This window comes from Stegodyphus dumicola, chromosome 12 (assembly GCF_044657685.1).
Source record: "Stegodyphus dumicola isolate Sdum_Otavi_A_Nest chromosome 12, ASM4465768v1".
Lineage (NCBI taxonomy): Eukaryota > Metazoa > Arthropoda > Arachnida > Araneae > Eresidae > Stegodyphus > Stegodyphus dumicola.
The window spans coordinates 115,998,521-116,014,416 of NC_140779.1; the positions used below are offsets into that span (position 1 = coordinate 115,998,521).

General features: G+C 33.8%; 1 protein-coding gene across 8 annotated transcripts in view; it reads right to left on the bottom strand.

Annotated features, from left to right (window-relative positions):
• LOC118181291 (FMRFamide receptor-like) overlaps positions 1–15,896 on the bottom strand; it is a 647,035-nt gene that overhangs the window by 549,283 nt on the left and 81,856 nt on the right. For all 8 annotated transcript variants that reach the window (XM_085806839.1, XM_085806834.1, XM_085806838.1 and 5 more), the window contains exon 2: positions 2,262–2,331. The gene's annotated coding sequence lies outside the window, so the exon portion shown is untranslated. The remainder of the gene's footprint in view (positions 1–2,261; positions 2,332–15,896) is intronic.

Genomic DNA, 15,896 nt, shown 5'->3' on the forward strand with positions numbered 1-15,896 from the left:
ATATATATATGTAATAAAAACAAAATCAGAAGTGAGACCAGCATGAATTCCGATGGCGTTGAAGTATTGATTCATAATGAATAGGAAATATAAGGCGAAGGCAGACTAAATCTTCATTTTCTTGTTTCAGCAACTTGTTGCGACCACAGTCAAGTTGGCACGTTAATTGTGCCTATTCCAAAAATTATACATTTAGATAAATTTGCAGTAAGAAAGAAGGAGATCACAGACTGTAGTCAAGCTAGGCGAAAGCGTAGAAAGCAAGTGCATTATATTCAGCGTGAAATCCTAATTCAGACTGAGTTAGTTTTGGTTCTCAGTGCATTTTGATTGGGTATGTTGTTGCTGTAAAATTATTATTGACTGCTTAAATTTTAGTTCAATTTACATCACCAGAATTATGTAACAGTCATATGACATGGATTAATCTAGAAATGACGCAGTGCAGAGAGAGAGATTACTATTAATATTTTTAGAATTGAGAATGGAAATTTATGTTGCTAAAATAATCTTTTACATAGTCTTTATTTTTCTTATATAATTACTAAAAGAAAAGGAAATAGTTGGAGTTTAAATACAAGTTTACAATATTCTTTCCTATGAAGGTCCTCGAAGAAAGTCGTACCCAAAAATAGTGGAAGTAAAATTTACAAATACTGAAACAAATATATATATATATATATATATATATATATATATGCAAAATTCTGAATAATATTCAGTTACACTGGTCGTTGAAATTAAATGATAATGAGAAGAAATCTGCTAACTAAATCGATGTTGAAACCAATGTCCAATGCTGTAATTATTTACGTTAATGAAATAGAACTGAACATGAAATTGCACTTCTTCGCGTATATTAGGGTTGGAAATATGCTAATTCAGCCTTTGACAATGTGGTGAGCACTGGACTTAAGTTGAAATTCCCGGTCTGTTGTATTAAATGATGTGATTTCTGACAGTGATCAGTGTTCATTAGTTATGGCTCAAGGGCATCAGTTAAGAGAAGGTCAAAAGTGGTGACTAATTGGTAGAATAGAAGGAGGTCAAACACAAATGGAGGTCGCTAAAGATTTGAATATCCCTCAAAGTGTTATATCAAGTGTTTAGAGCCGCTTTTTGAGCATTGGCTCGGTTGACAGATAGCCTGGTCATGAAGACCAAGAGCAACAAAACCGGTGCCGTTGGTCATTTTCAGTGGAGAAAGAGCAACTGGGCTCGAGTATTATTTACTGACGAGTCCAGAAGTCCAGATATAGTCTGAACAGTGATTCTAGACATGTTTTGATCTGGAGAGAAGAAGGAATACATAACGTGTCCGTGAAATATCCCGTTTCCTCGACCGTGGTTTAATGGTTTGGGCAGAAATCATGACAAATTCTATCACCGAGGCACATATCTTTTAAGAAGGTTCTATAACCACTCGGAGATTTGTGGACGAGGTATTGTAACACCAAGTTAGACTGTTTAGGTGTACTGTAGGCTCAGAATTTGTGCTAATGAATGAAAATACTCGGCTTCATTGAACTTATAACTGTGTCAGAATACTTGCAAACAGTATTATGATAACACTTTAATGGACTGACTACCTTACTCACCCGACTTGAACCCCACTGAGCATGTGTGGGATGCTCTAGGGCGCCGAATATCAGAGCTCCAATTCCCCCCGGACCCTCCAATAGTTGAAAAATGCATTTTTTGAAGTATGGCGTGCAATTTTACAAGACTTGATCAACACTTGGGTAAAGTTTATGAAATCAAGGTGTAAAGTATGCTTATCCGTCCGAGGTGACCATTATGTACCTTATTAAAAACGTTTCTTTCCACAAGAGGTAACTTAATTTTTTTCATCATTTTCCAGTTTCCATGAATTTGGTTTTAGTTTTAATATTTTGCGAATCAACGACTGCCGAACATTGTAATTTATATTAGCTAATGCTTTTGCATAAATTTCTATTCATATTTATTATTTAGTTACGTTTTATTTCTGTCAATATTCTTTAACGGTATTATTATTACTATTTATTTTATTAAAAATATACTACCATTGAAATATGCAAAATATTACATCTATCGAAGTTTAGAAGCTTCGTGCATTTTTAAACACATTTATATTTCAAAAACTTTTTTCTGACAGTTGCTAGTATTGAAGAATTCAGCTAGAAAACATTTCTCTTTTACTGGAGGAAAACATAATCCTAGTTTCGACAAAGAGGAGCTTCAAAAAGCAGTATTGCAAGAAAAATGTGGAATCTACTTACGTGGATATCTTTTCCTTAGAATACAGACAGAAAGCTCTAAAACTAAATCATTTCACCTCTGGCCTTATATCTGAAAGGGAAAAGGGAAAAGTTTTTGAATCATAATATTCGAAAATGGCATACTGAAGACAAATGAAAAATTTGATAATGACAATCGTAAATATTTTAGGAAGAAACTTCGAAAGGTTCTTTAACGAATGATTTGAATGATACGAATTTAATTTTTTAATGATACGAATTTAAAGAATGATTTGATAATTGATTCGTATTCTTAGTGAATAAAAAATACACTAAACGACAATTCACAGTGGTATATAGTAGAGCTGAACTACAAACAACAATTCCAAATGAGCAGCAGCATAGGAACGCGTAGGGAGATGAAGTCAATCGGGCATCATGCACATGGAAACAATACACGTGACTATTGGAGCTGTTGTTAATTACCAGTCTCAATTTTCTGGTATTAGTAAGCACAAGCCCAAGACATGCATCGTGGGAAGAGCCTTGAGCACCATATAAGGTGACAGCTCGAATTTAGCTCTGCTCCGCCTCCAAATTTGAGAGAGAGCGCCCAGAGGAGGGATGGATCCGAGGGTCTCCCACACTTCTTTCTCCTCCAATAACCTCTCGAGAGGGCTTTCGGATCACCGCATATTTAGAGTACCTTCATTTTGCAGAGGCATTATACATTTACAAACATTCTTGCCTTATCCGGGATTCAAACCTGGGCTCCTCGGTATGGCGGTCAGAATCGTTAACCAGTATCCCGTTTGGGGGAGGGGCTAAGTTATTGGAGCTAAACTTTTCAAACAGAATTTCCTATAAACATTTTTATTGAACGGAATTAATATTATGTCAGTAACAAAATCACTCAAAGGTATTATTTTTTACTTAAATATGTGAGGTTTTTACTTTAACCCAATCGATTTTTTACTTCCTTGTACTAAGTAAAGTAATTATTGTTATAGCAAAAAAGTTTGGTTATCAGATTTTAACCTTACTTAATATTCATTTCGACCGTTCCCGAATCATTTTAATTATTTCTCGCGTGAAGTTTGTATGAATGGATAGAATACACCACTTTTCTACAAAACGGATTCTAAAATGATTTAAAAAGTATTTTTTTAAAGAAGTAATTTTTAAAAAGTATCTATGTACTCACATACCCCTTACTTGGCTTAAAAGTCCTTACCCGGCCTTTATTTTCGCAGTCGTTGGTTGTAGTCATACACTTCCAGGTACAGAAGTGATTTAAATGACGAAAATATTCATGTTTTGACGATGGCAAATTAAAAAAATTATATTTGGACCAATAGCAAAATCTAAATTTTGATGCGGTCTCCCAGAGCCTATGTTTATATTTGAGAAAGAGTTATACACCTTATGAAAAACAAATTTTAAAAAATACAAGACTCCCGTGAAACAAAAATTAACCGGGATATTTAACTTCAAAAGTTTGAATTTTTTATGTCAATTTCGACTTCAGGGATCGATTAATTAATTTAGAATAATTTGAAGGTATAGGTGTAAATGAAGTGCAGTGAAAAATGTGCATTATTTAATAGCCCTCCCAAAGAAGTCATTTGGACGTAAGATTTTTTTATTTACGTTACCTTTTTCATTTTCGCTTCTATCGTTTTTAGATCAGCCTATTTTAAAGGTGTAGAGGTGTAGAGACATTAGAATATTTCGAAGCAGAAGAGATGAAAAATGAGCAATACTCTCGCCGGGATTCGAACCACGGGCCTCTCACCGTGAAGGTTAGTGAATTTCTCCCGCTATGAAAGCGAGAGAAATACCTTGTAAAGGAAGCAGAGGAGATCTGAAAATATCAGGAGTCGAAGTAGACTGAGAAGGATCTCTCTTTCAAGACATTAGTTGTCGTTTCTTTATTACTATGCGTTAATATTCAGCTTAAGAGTGAATTTCAGACCTGTAAGAGTAAACCTGAAGCTGTAAATAGGTTAAACTGTAGCACCATTTACAACAAAATTTAGTTCAAATCTCAGCAATTTAGTTTAACTGAAATCTGAGTGTATTAGAATTGAATGCTTGATTTTCTGTTATTTAAGTTGTGTGTACCATTCTGGCGCCTGAAAATGGGGAAGGATCATCAAAGTGTAGTTAAATTTCCTTTTGTCTTAAAGCTTGAAATTACAATGAATATCTTTAATTAGTTCATTGACATTAGATTTCTACATTAAAAACGAGTTAAATTCTGAATAATCTGCATATCTTCAACGACAGAAAATTATGCGCAATCAGGTAGTAAGATACAGAAGAGATAAGAGAAAAACCTGCATATGTACTACAGTGTACTCTTAATTATTCTGGTACAGATTATCCGTGCGTGGCATTCTCAAGCCTTCACATTTAATGCTAGGCATGACAGTGCCTAAAAACCAAAACACGCTCAAGTCTGAGCCTGCTCTAAAAACCGCTCAGTTGCGTCTTTAATTTTAATGATTACCCAATACAATTCAAAATTCTACAAAAAGAAAAGAATTATTGAGATTTCTCAAGAAACGCTGACTGTATTGGATGCCATATGGGGAGTAGCAAAAGATTAATCGAAAGTAAAACCAACACTGGTACGATCGCGACGAAAGATTCTTCCTAATATAGGAATCTCAGATTTATCCAGTTGTGCAGAAGTCGAGGTAGTAACTGAAGCTGTAGGGCAAAAAAAAAAATCGAAAATGTAAAATTTTTCGTAACTGTCGATCGGTCAAACATCGAGGAATCGTTAGACAGCAATTCGAGTGAGCCGAGCTTTCAACTGCTCGAGTGATGTCGATATCGTTTCAAATGTGACAAGAGCAGAAGAGGCTGAGAGTGACACTGAAAATACAAGCGTTACAGTACTGACAATTACAATCAGTTCCGAGTGCGATCGACTTCGTCACATGCTTTCTGGTTTGGTTATCTTTGATTACACGGAACTATTGCTGTTTGCGAAATGGCGCATAGGTCCGGTATGCAACTTTTTAAGTACTGCGGGATTGCGTTTTATGCTAATTATGGTTGCCTATTTGCATTCGGCGACGCAACCTCTGCCTCATACTTAAATTATACGTTTTAATTCCTCTTTTCCCATTTGTACCTTTTCTTTCAGCTTTTTTTTAAGACGCGATGTAATTTGACACTTCATTTTAGTATTGATTTTACCTTTACATATTAGAAATAACTTTATTTATTTCCCTATTTCATAATATTAATGAATTATATATATTACAATTCAATTAACTTCTCACTGAAAAATTCATTTTCAAGATTATAAAATTATAGCGAAATTATTTATTTATGTTTATACACTGCTTGAAAAGGCACGTCAAATGATTTTACGAAAACTGCATTAAACTCCATTACGAAAACTACTTAAAATTCCACAGTAAATCTAAAACGCTGAAATATTTCCGCATCTGTTTCATTGTTAATGTAGAATATAGCCAATTAATTGATAATCACTGTTAAATCTTTAAATAACTTAAGTGAATAAGGAAAAAAATGATGAAACATTTATACGAAACAAACAGAATTAATCTGTAACCTTATTCAAAAAAGAACAGCCATAGAAATGATTGAGATAGAATGGATTGAATTGAGATGGAAGAACTCGCCAGCTGAACATCATCTAACCCTTTCATCGATTTTTGCATTATATGCTTCTATACTAATGACCACAAAATGATAACTTTTTCTGTCATCGCATAACAATTTCTAGAAAATGGAAACGCAATTTCGTAGTTACGTAACAAAATACCGATGCAATAAATACATCACATCTTCATCGCTTAGAGAAGTTTTCCTGATACGGACTGCAAAATATTCTAGGATTGCTTTGAAAATTAAGGTAAACAGAATGCTACCCTAATTTAGAACTGTTTTCTTTTCTCCAAAAGCATTTGATTCTATCCAGTTTACATTTAAGTAGCTAATCTATGCATTTAATGAATTTCAGTTTTAATATCCTAATTTGGCAAAAACACTAAGAATTGCATATTGAACTGCAATATGTATTTTATAACTTCTAGATAACTTCTATTAGCAACACAAACCATAAACTGCATTATTCTATGCTTTATAATATGATCCGTTTAAAACTGAATATAATATTTGATAGACAATTAGATACTCGCCGCAATATATTTATATCTATTAAGGCTTTTAATGCATAAGGCGCAGATTCGTTTAATCAAATTATGTTCTGAATTTTCAGAAAGGCGTTTTCTTAGATGTAAATTAGTAGCTTATAATCTGCTGCCTAAGAAAAGTAATGGTTTATACATAACAGATTAATTTTAATATTTCCGTTATGTTACGTCAATAGACGTCTGCGAGGAATAAAGCCCAAATGATAGTTGTTTATTTTGAGTCATTTCTTGCATTTATGTAAGAATGGTCATTTAGGTTTGATTTATTTGTACTACCTAAGTCCTTTTAAAATTTACGTAACATCCATATACCGTATATACTATGCCATAAACCCACCACACAAAGTTACTTTAAAGTTTTCACTTTCATTTGCATACTTTTTTACCCACTTTAAGGCAAGTTAAATGTACGCTTTTTCTTGTTGATATTAACTCATCTTGGGGATTTTCTAGGATCCAGTTCGTAACACTTTCTTCGGAGATAGCCCATTTCGTTCCTCTTTTCCGCAAAGCATATTTATTCTTTGATATATTAATTATTATGATTTCATTTTTCTTTCATTCACGTATGGAGATTTCACCAAGATCAAAAATCCTTGCTGTAACATGATTTACATTTTCTTCCGCATGTTGTTGTTTGACAGGAGCCATATTTACTACTAAAAGCAAGACTAGATCAACTGCATTTCAACTAAAGTAAATGCGATAAAGCTTTCAATGTTCTTTTCAAAATAATGGCATGTCTGCAAAAAGATAAAACATTTCCGCTAATTCCACTAGCCAATTCAGGTCGGAAGAGCATTCTTACCCCAAATTATGTCCCCCTTTCTCGAAATTCTATAATAACATTCTTGTGCACACATGCATCGAATACGACCCATCCACTTTCCAAAATTATTTACTCCTTCACGCATTGGCGCGCACACATATTGTTTCCCTTATCACATGCCATAATGTACCATTGTTCGAAAGCCTGGGAAAAAAATCTTCGAATGAATGATTCAAAACATGAGAACATCGCACGTTCCGATTTCCTCTCAAAGAAAAGGGTGCTCGTTATATGGCGAGTATACCTAAATTATTTTTAAATGTAATTTGAAATTATATATGGGCATTATACACCGGAATATCCGATGAAACCATAACTTTTCCTAGCTCAATCCCCAACTGAAAATGATAAAGCTACTGCTTTTGATAGAAGTAAGATTATTTATGAAGATTTGAAAAAACACTTATGAAGCTAAAGATATAATAAAGCAGATGTAGTATTAAAAGTTTTCAGGCATAATTTTACATTAACTGTCACCTTTTGTAACCGTAAGAATATCTTATGTAACTCACAGTGTCTTTCAACCTGACATGGGACAATTTTCTTATTTTGCATCCGTCTAAAATATGTTCCATGGCTTAATGATGTCAACTGTTATATTTACAGCAGGAACTGAAGTTCGAATGTGTCACAAGTAATTGTTTTACTTTAGTTATCGTAACATATGCATTTTAACTATACAAAAATAGTTCTATATCCGTGCTGTGCAGCTATTTCGTGATCATACGAGGGAAACAAAGCTGGCACATGTACTTGCATTACCTTATGGAGATGTTTTTGTATTTTTTTTAGAAATAATAATAATAATCTGAAAGATTTCAGATTTTAAAGGTCCACAAAAGCGTTTGTTAAGTTTCTTTTTTTATACGTTCTCCGGTATCTCGCAGTCTACTAGTCTGCTGTTGCACTGACTGCTACTAACACATTAATTTTCCTTTTTAAGCTTTATTATTAGGCATTATATGCTTTGCACTTACGCCATACACAGTCCCACAGCAAAATTTTAAAATTTTATAAACTGCCTACATATATAATAGTACTCTGTAAGTCAATAAAGACCACACATCCGGTGTTACTGTTAGCCTACTTGAATACATGTTAAAAAACAGGTATTATTCAGCCGGCATGGAACTTGCCGAGGTGGTGCTCTTCCAAAACGCGAAAAAATACCCTTAAGTAGTGACGTTCTATTAATCATTTCCCTCCTGCCTGGCTTGGGAAAAGTACTAGAGAGAGTTGCCCTTCAAAGACTGAAACAATTTACCTTCTCTGGACGGAATCGAAGTGAAAAGTAGTATGTTATCATTCCTGGCGGAATGATGGACGCTCATTTTTTAAAAATGATATTAAATAACAGAAGAAATATTCAGCTCACTCTTATTATCGTAGGAGACATACAGGACGTCTTTGATTCAGTGTGGTGGCTCGACGTACTCAAGTAACTACAAGACATAGTAGCCAAAGGTCCCCTAGTGTATAGTTACTTTAGTGATCGTCGCATACAAACCACAACGGATGCAGGAATGAACTCATGACCTATCAATAAAAGGCTCTCCAGAACGATCTTGTTTGAGTTCCTTGTTTGTTCTTGAATGTTTGATTCCACTGCTATGGAATCTAGTAGCTTACCGGCGTTGAATATCTTTAATGCAGATCCTCAAACAGAAATATTGGCTTATGTTGATGATTTTTTTTCAGGTTACTTAAGGGCACAGCCTCAACGCATATGAGACTGGGACACAAAACACAATGGAAAAGATGGTTAAATGGACCAACGACCAATAATTAATTATTGCCAATTCAAAAACTCAAGGTGTATTTATCTGCTCCAGTAAGCGTCAGCCACGAACATCGCCTTCAAGAAACAAATATTAGAATAATTAGAAACATGAGATGCTTAGGGATTTTAATTGATGACTTACTCACTTGGATCCCCTATTTAAAGGAGTCGTTAGAGAATTAGAAATTTCACTCAAAAATAAATATGTGACTCAACCATTCCTTAACCCTATTCTCTACACCTGTTCCCTTGTGCGACTATGTTCTCTTCTGAAAATTAATAATTTACAGAGCAGTTTCTTCAAGTACTGAAGAGCTGGAAAGAACTGTGACTTCCTTTCCTACGTTAAATAACAACGCGCATTGACCATTGCTGAGAGAGGAATTTAGTGCAGAAAAATCGCATATACCAAACGAAAATAAGCTGTACGAGTTTTCCATTTTCCAAATGCCATCTTATTTATGCATTGACCATAGCTAAGATGTGAATATAGAGCAGAAAGATCATATTTTGAGTTATATATCAATGAATATAAACTCTACGAATTTCTTATTTTTCAAATGCCGTGTCATTATACTGCTTATGTACATTTTTGGTTTCAATTTATTAATTATCCTCAAAATATAAACAGAGTCCACTGCATTCAAATTTACTTAAGTTTAATGAAGATAGAATTTAATTTGACAATATAAATTTTAATTTCGGACTTTAGTTGGAATTCATGTTGCATTAGCGAGGTCTGCTGAGAACGTACTAGAAAATCTAACTACGTAAGGAAAACGTTCGTTTTATAATCTTAGAAGGCATGGTTCACGGTAATACTGTGGTATTATCACAGCAAGATTTTCTCCTAGCCACTGGCTTTGGTACTTCATTTTAAATACATGATTTTATGTTCTACATTTTACATTCTTGGGGGATGAAATCTTAAACTAGTGTTACAGGGAGAAGCGTCTGAAATTTTTGTTATGAAAGATATAAGCGTAATTGTAATTATTTATGGAAATTAGAATTATTTTAATTCTTTGGGTTAATAGTTTTATTTTATTATCAATTTTTTCACTAAATTTTGATCTGAAAACCAGTGCTTCAACGATAATTTTTGTTTTTTTAAATTAATCGGAAAATAATCTGGAGGGCTAACGAAGCGAAATTTTGATGTGTCATTCTATTTTTGAAGTACGAGGAGGAAGTAGGAAATTGTAGGAGCTTTTGCATTTTCTTTCGTTTGCCAGGCGGGCTGGAGTACGTGATGTCTTTCAGAGCAGGACAAGGGTTAATGTGAGATTACTCGAAAAGTTGAACAGTTTTTGGCAAAGGGGTGTTCACTGTTTTGATCGTTTGAGCTTGCGAGGAAGCGGTGTTTTTGATCAATTCGGCAAAAAGGTGGAAATTTAGTACTTAAAGGGCTGCGAATCTTGAATATTGTGGTGTCTGAGATTTTTCCGTGATCTTGGGGGAACATGCAAAGTACGAGTCACATTTTGGATCGATTACGTTTCTGCTACCAACGTCACTACATTTCTGTCTAAGGTCGGTACGGTCACCAGAAAATCTTCATTAGTTAGATGGTAAATTTGCGATGGTTGTGGGAGGACTCAGTGAGCACTGTCTTGACAGATACTGATCTCAAATTGACAGATTCTCGTCGATTTCGACGGTGTATCCTGTACCGCCCCCGGTAATTTTTTAAGTCCTATTTTCCCAAGGACAACATGCATATTTGTCGGAGATAATTACAACATTTGCCATTTGTGTTGAGAAAATTTCCCTTGTTCTTCATCATGGAATTTGACTGACGTCCTTTTTGTTTAACAATAAATAAAACTACTATGAAGGAGATATGACTGTCTTTAAATCAGGTTACGACCCACATTCAAACATTTTACTCGTATTTTTTGGCATAGCATTTCCATAAAATTGTACCTTTAAGAAGTAATAAAAATGAACTTAAGTCATTCATAGTGTGTGAATTTTCGCATTTATAAAATGATATCATTTGAATTTTCGCATTCTGAAATATTGGATAAGCACCATATTTCTAAAGTTATCCAAAGCTTTATCTTACCTCGGACGGTATCAAACGCCACAATTCCATTACAATTTGTTATAACTAAAAATGTACACTTAAAGGGAAAAATTCGAATCAGAAAAATGATAGTTAAATTTTAAAAAATTTTAAACAACGTGGTGATAAAAAATGTCAATCTACGTAAGATGCTGAACTAACACACGTGTTGCATAAGCATACGTGTGTTAAGTTATATTAGCGGTAAGCGAAAATATGACAAAAACATTTTACAAGTTCATACTTAACAGAAAACATAAGACGATTAATAATATATGTGTAAATCATCGTTCTATTTCAACCACAAACCATAACATATTAGGAATAAATACACTCAAATTATATATCTTTTAAATAATCCATTAACTAGTTCAATGGCGACGAGATGACAAATTTTAAACAACGTGGTGATAAAAAATGTCAATCTACGTAAGATGCTGAACTAACACACGTGTTGCATAAGCATACGTGTGTTAAGTGTTATATTAGCGGTAAGCGAAAATATGACAAAAACATTTTACAAGTTCATACTTAACAGAAAACATAAGACGATTAATAATATATGTGTAAATCATCGTTCTATTTCAACCACAAACCATAACATATTAGGAATAAATACACTCAAATTATATATCTTTTAAATAATCCATTAACTAGTTCAATGGCGACGAGATGACAGTTTCGGTTATCGGCGCGGATAAACAAATTGACCTAAAACTACCTATAAAGCAAATGCAGCGTTAACGATTACCACTAAAAGCTGCGCTCCAACTTTCCTGAAGATAAAAAAAATCCCAATTAAAATTCCAATTACCTCGAAAGCGTGACAAATTGAAGTGAAGAATTTTGTCACTTAAGCAGCGACATTTCATGAACTTGGTCCAGAGAACAATGTAATTAAGATGGTTTCTGTAGCGGCAGAAACTTAATTTTCTCCCATCAAAATTGCAGCACGTCAGCAAGAGCTTTAGTCCATTAATAGGCGCTTGACCATTCATGATAAAATAAAATAAATCGTAGTGGAATGATTCAAAAATAAAACTTTTACGCACAATTTCACGAAAGTTATAGACTCTGAAATTAAAAAAGAACACTTTTATTTCGGTTTAACTATGCTTGCTAAGCCGAAAGCAGAACGAAAGATACAAAACACGCACATTCATTAATTTCCTAGGAATATTGTAATAAAGATAGTTTGAATAGAAAATCTTCAGTTACCAAAAACCGTTTCTTTAACAGATGAAACTTGCAATTATGGTTATCCTAAAAATGTTTGTTATTTTAGCTAACCATTTCACCGTTTTCCCCGAGACAGATTCTTCGAATTGAGAAGTGTGTTCATCAGCTTTGAACGATTTTAATGATTCAGATAGAATCAAATTATCCATAGCCGTCTTAAATACCCAACTAAATGTGTAAAATATGTGTACATATAATTTTGATTAGGGTTCAAAGCAAGTTTCAAGCTGCTTTTACCATTTTTATCTATGACCCCATAAAGGTTTGTCCACTTGTTTAGATTCACCTGTATGAAGAACAATAAAAAAATGCGCGATGACCTTTCCGAGAACCCAATATTATTAAAACGTTATATGTTACTTTAATTCCAAATTTTTTCTTTAAATTTCTTTTTCTTCTCAATGGAGAATACATACAGAAGAAAACTAGACATGAAATTATTGGAATAAATTGCTAACTCCAATGGTTAGAAAAAAAATTCGCCGGAAATTGATCTTCTAGATTAAACTGGATTATTTCATCCCTCTACAATCAAAAGTTCTAAAAAGAACTCTTGCATGTAGGTTTTGGTGAAATTTCTGAAATAGTCTTTTTTCCTAAAAAAAAAATTATTTTATAATTTAATATTATTCTAGTAAGTAATCTCGAAACATTGATCTTTCGTAAGTCAAAAAAATATTAAAAAGGCATTTTCATAATACGAAATGTTTCTGAAGTTCCATGGTATCAGACCTTTGTCATTTTGTGTGTGTGTGTGTGTGTGATTATTGCAAAGCCTCGAGGGCTATCTGCCTAAGGGGAGGGATGCCTTCGTGGAGGACTTTCTAAGGGAAACTGGCTCGTATACACGTTACACATGGGGAAAACCACGAAAACGCCCATGCAGCCAGCCCGTTCGCGGGATTCGAACCTCGGACCGAACTACCAGTGTTCAGCGACTTTACCGCTCGGCCGCTGGTGGGTCCTTTGTCATTTTGAGAATTACAAATTATCGTCATTTGCTTACTTTCCTGAAGTTTATGCTGCTGTAGAGAATATATACATTTAAATTTCCCCGAAATTAAAAAAAAAGTGCAGACAATTAATACTTGTAATCGTGGGGTTTTCATATACCAAATAATTAAATTTAAAAAAAAATTAGAATGGTATGTCGTTTTATTAATTTACTAAACGATAGGCTGAATGCCCGTAGATTTCTGTTTTCACGATTCTAATTTTATTAGAAAGTGACTTGAAAATTTCCATAACGTCAGATATTTATTAAAGTTGTAATTAACGAAAATGAAAAAAATATGCCATGACGAACAGGTTTATTTTATCAGTTATACTTTTCGGAGTACATATTTCCGATTAAATTTTAACCTCTTCGTTCCCGCGGCCGAGCGAACGGATTTCCAACATGTCTTAGTGAGCTTGAAGCGCTGAACGTCTCTGGTGTCCAAACGCATTTTGCAATGAAGCTTAACATGTGGAAATAATTTCTATAAAATCAGTTGTTCATGTAAATGTATGAATTTTTGCATAGGTTATTCAAATGTTATTTCGCATAATATAAACAGAAGTGGAAAACTTGAGAATTTAAATATCGGTGTTTATAATATCTTATTGTCGTACTTGACAAAAATTTTAAGCCACTTGCGCCGCGTGAAACATTTATAAATTATTAGTGTGCTTCGTTAGCATCGCATATTTAACTTTAGTAGATTTGTTTTAATTTCCCAATGGCGGGAAATAGTCGTTGGCGAAGTTGGCCTCTAGTAAGATCGAAGCGGTTGTCACTTTGTAGAGACATTATGTTAATTGGAAAAGCCGGAGAGATGAAAAATTAACAACGCCTTCGCCGGGAATCGAACCACGGGCCTCTGAAATACGGGCCCAGCGTGCAGAACCACTACACCACGAAGGCACGCCAGAAAAGCGGGAGAAATACTTTATAACTTTAGTACGAAGGCACCTAATACGTGGGCCACCACTGTCTTTTCTAAAGAGACAAATAATTTATATCTGTGCTTTCTCCGGGACTCTGACCTGGGCTCTTCCGTACGACAGTCAGAATTGCTAACCACTCTGCCGTCTAGGTTGCAACTTTCTTAGGAAAAAGTTATAAATAATATTCATCACAGCAATTTTAACACTCTAGATATTCTATTCAGTAAGTTTTCGCAGCACTTTCACTTAATTTGTGCGCATTTAAAATTTAAAGTTAAGTTCCGTTTCAGCGTATCATATATGATACGGTAGGCCGTCAGTGGCCATTAGCTTATCACATTTGATACAGTGCAGCAACGGAGCGAAACTCAGCCATCCGTTTCATACATGATACTTTGGGAGCGAAGAGGTTAAAAAAATAACATTCGCGTTTTAGTACTTACAGAATATTTTTTGCTTCATTTCTTGTTTTGAACACATATAAACCGGTGCAACACAAATATATAAAACAGATTTACATAAGTGAGGTAGATAAGCACTAAACACTACATGCACTAATAAAAGAAACACAACCAAGCGCTAGCAGTCCAAAGTACATGTTGGAGCAGCCTGCAAATTATTATTCCTATATTCAGTTTCGAAATCAATAGATGGAACTTCTGCTAGAATAAAAATCGTCTCGTAATTTAGTTTTCTATAACAATTGATAATAAGAAAAAGAATTCTCTGCTGAGTATTTCTAACATTTCTTTTATTAATCGTTTTCGCAAGAACATATCCCGAAGTATGAAAGCCATAAGTAAATTGAAAGGCACAATACACTGCTCATACATCATTTCTTGATTTCATATATTATTCCAAAAGTATTTTGGCAGTTTGGTGAAGACCATTAATAATGTTTTCATACTCAGTAGAAAGGAATTCAATGTGATTTTACCATGTCACTTTTCGGTCGAATATGACACTAGTAATTTTCTATGAATTTCAATAGCGAATTTTCGAGAGTCAAAGGAGCAATATTTTGTTCATCTGTATTTCTGAAAACTATCAAAACTTTACATTTTGAAGTTTTAAAAGTGAGCTTCTTTAAAATCGCCGAATTCGAAACAAAATCTTATACTGCATGTGTTCTAAAAGGAATACTAAATAAAAGTTTCATTTGAAAATTAAAAGTAAATTGTCTACTAATGCGAATTTTTAAACAACCATGAAGGTGATTTAAAAGACCATTCATTGTTATGTTCCAAAGAGTAAGTGAAATACGTCAAGCTTTATAAAATTTATATTAGAGTTAATTTTATTTCTAAAACATTATATGCAACTTAGTTGTATTACTTTTATGTTTTTCTTTTTGTCGATTTTTAAATTACTTTTCCCTTTCAACGCAGAATAGGTACAGAAACATACTCAAGAGATTCCATTTAAGCAATTAGATTACGTTTTACACTTATACTTACTTCCAATTTCTAATTTCTCCTCACAGCGTTCTTAACGAGCATCAATATACTTTCCCCAAAGTTTTACCCACTGGTAAAAATATGGACACAGTTTTAGAACTTTGACAAGGAATATTATTCAAGGCACGCAGCTCATTTCTTGCATTTTATCCACATTATTGAATTGCATTTTTTATCTT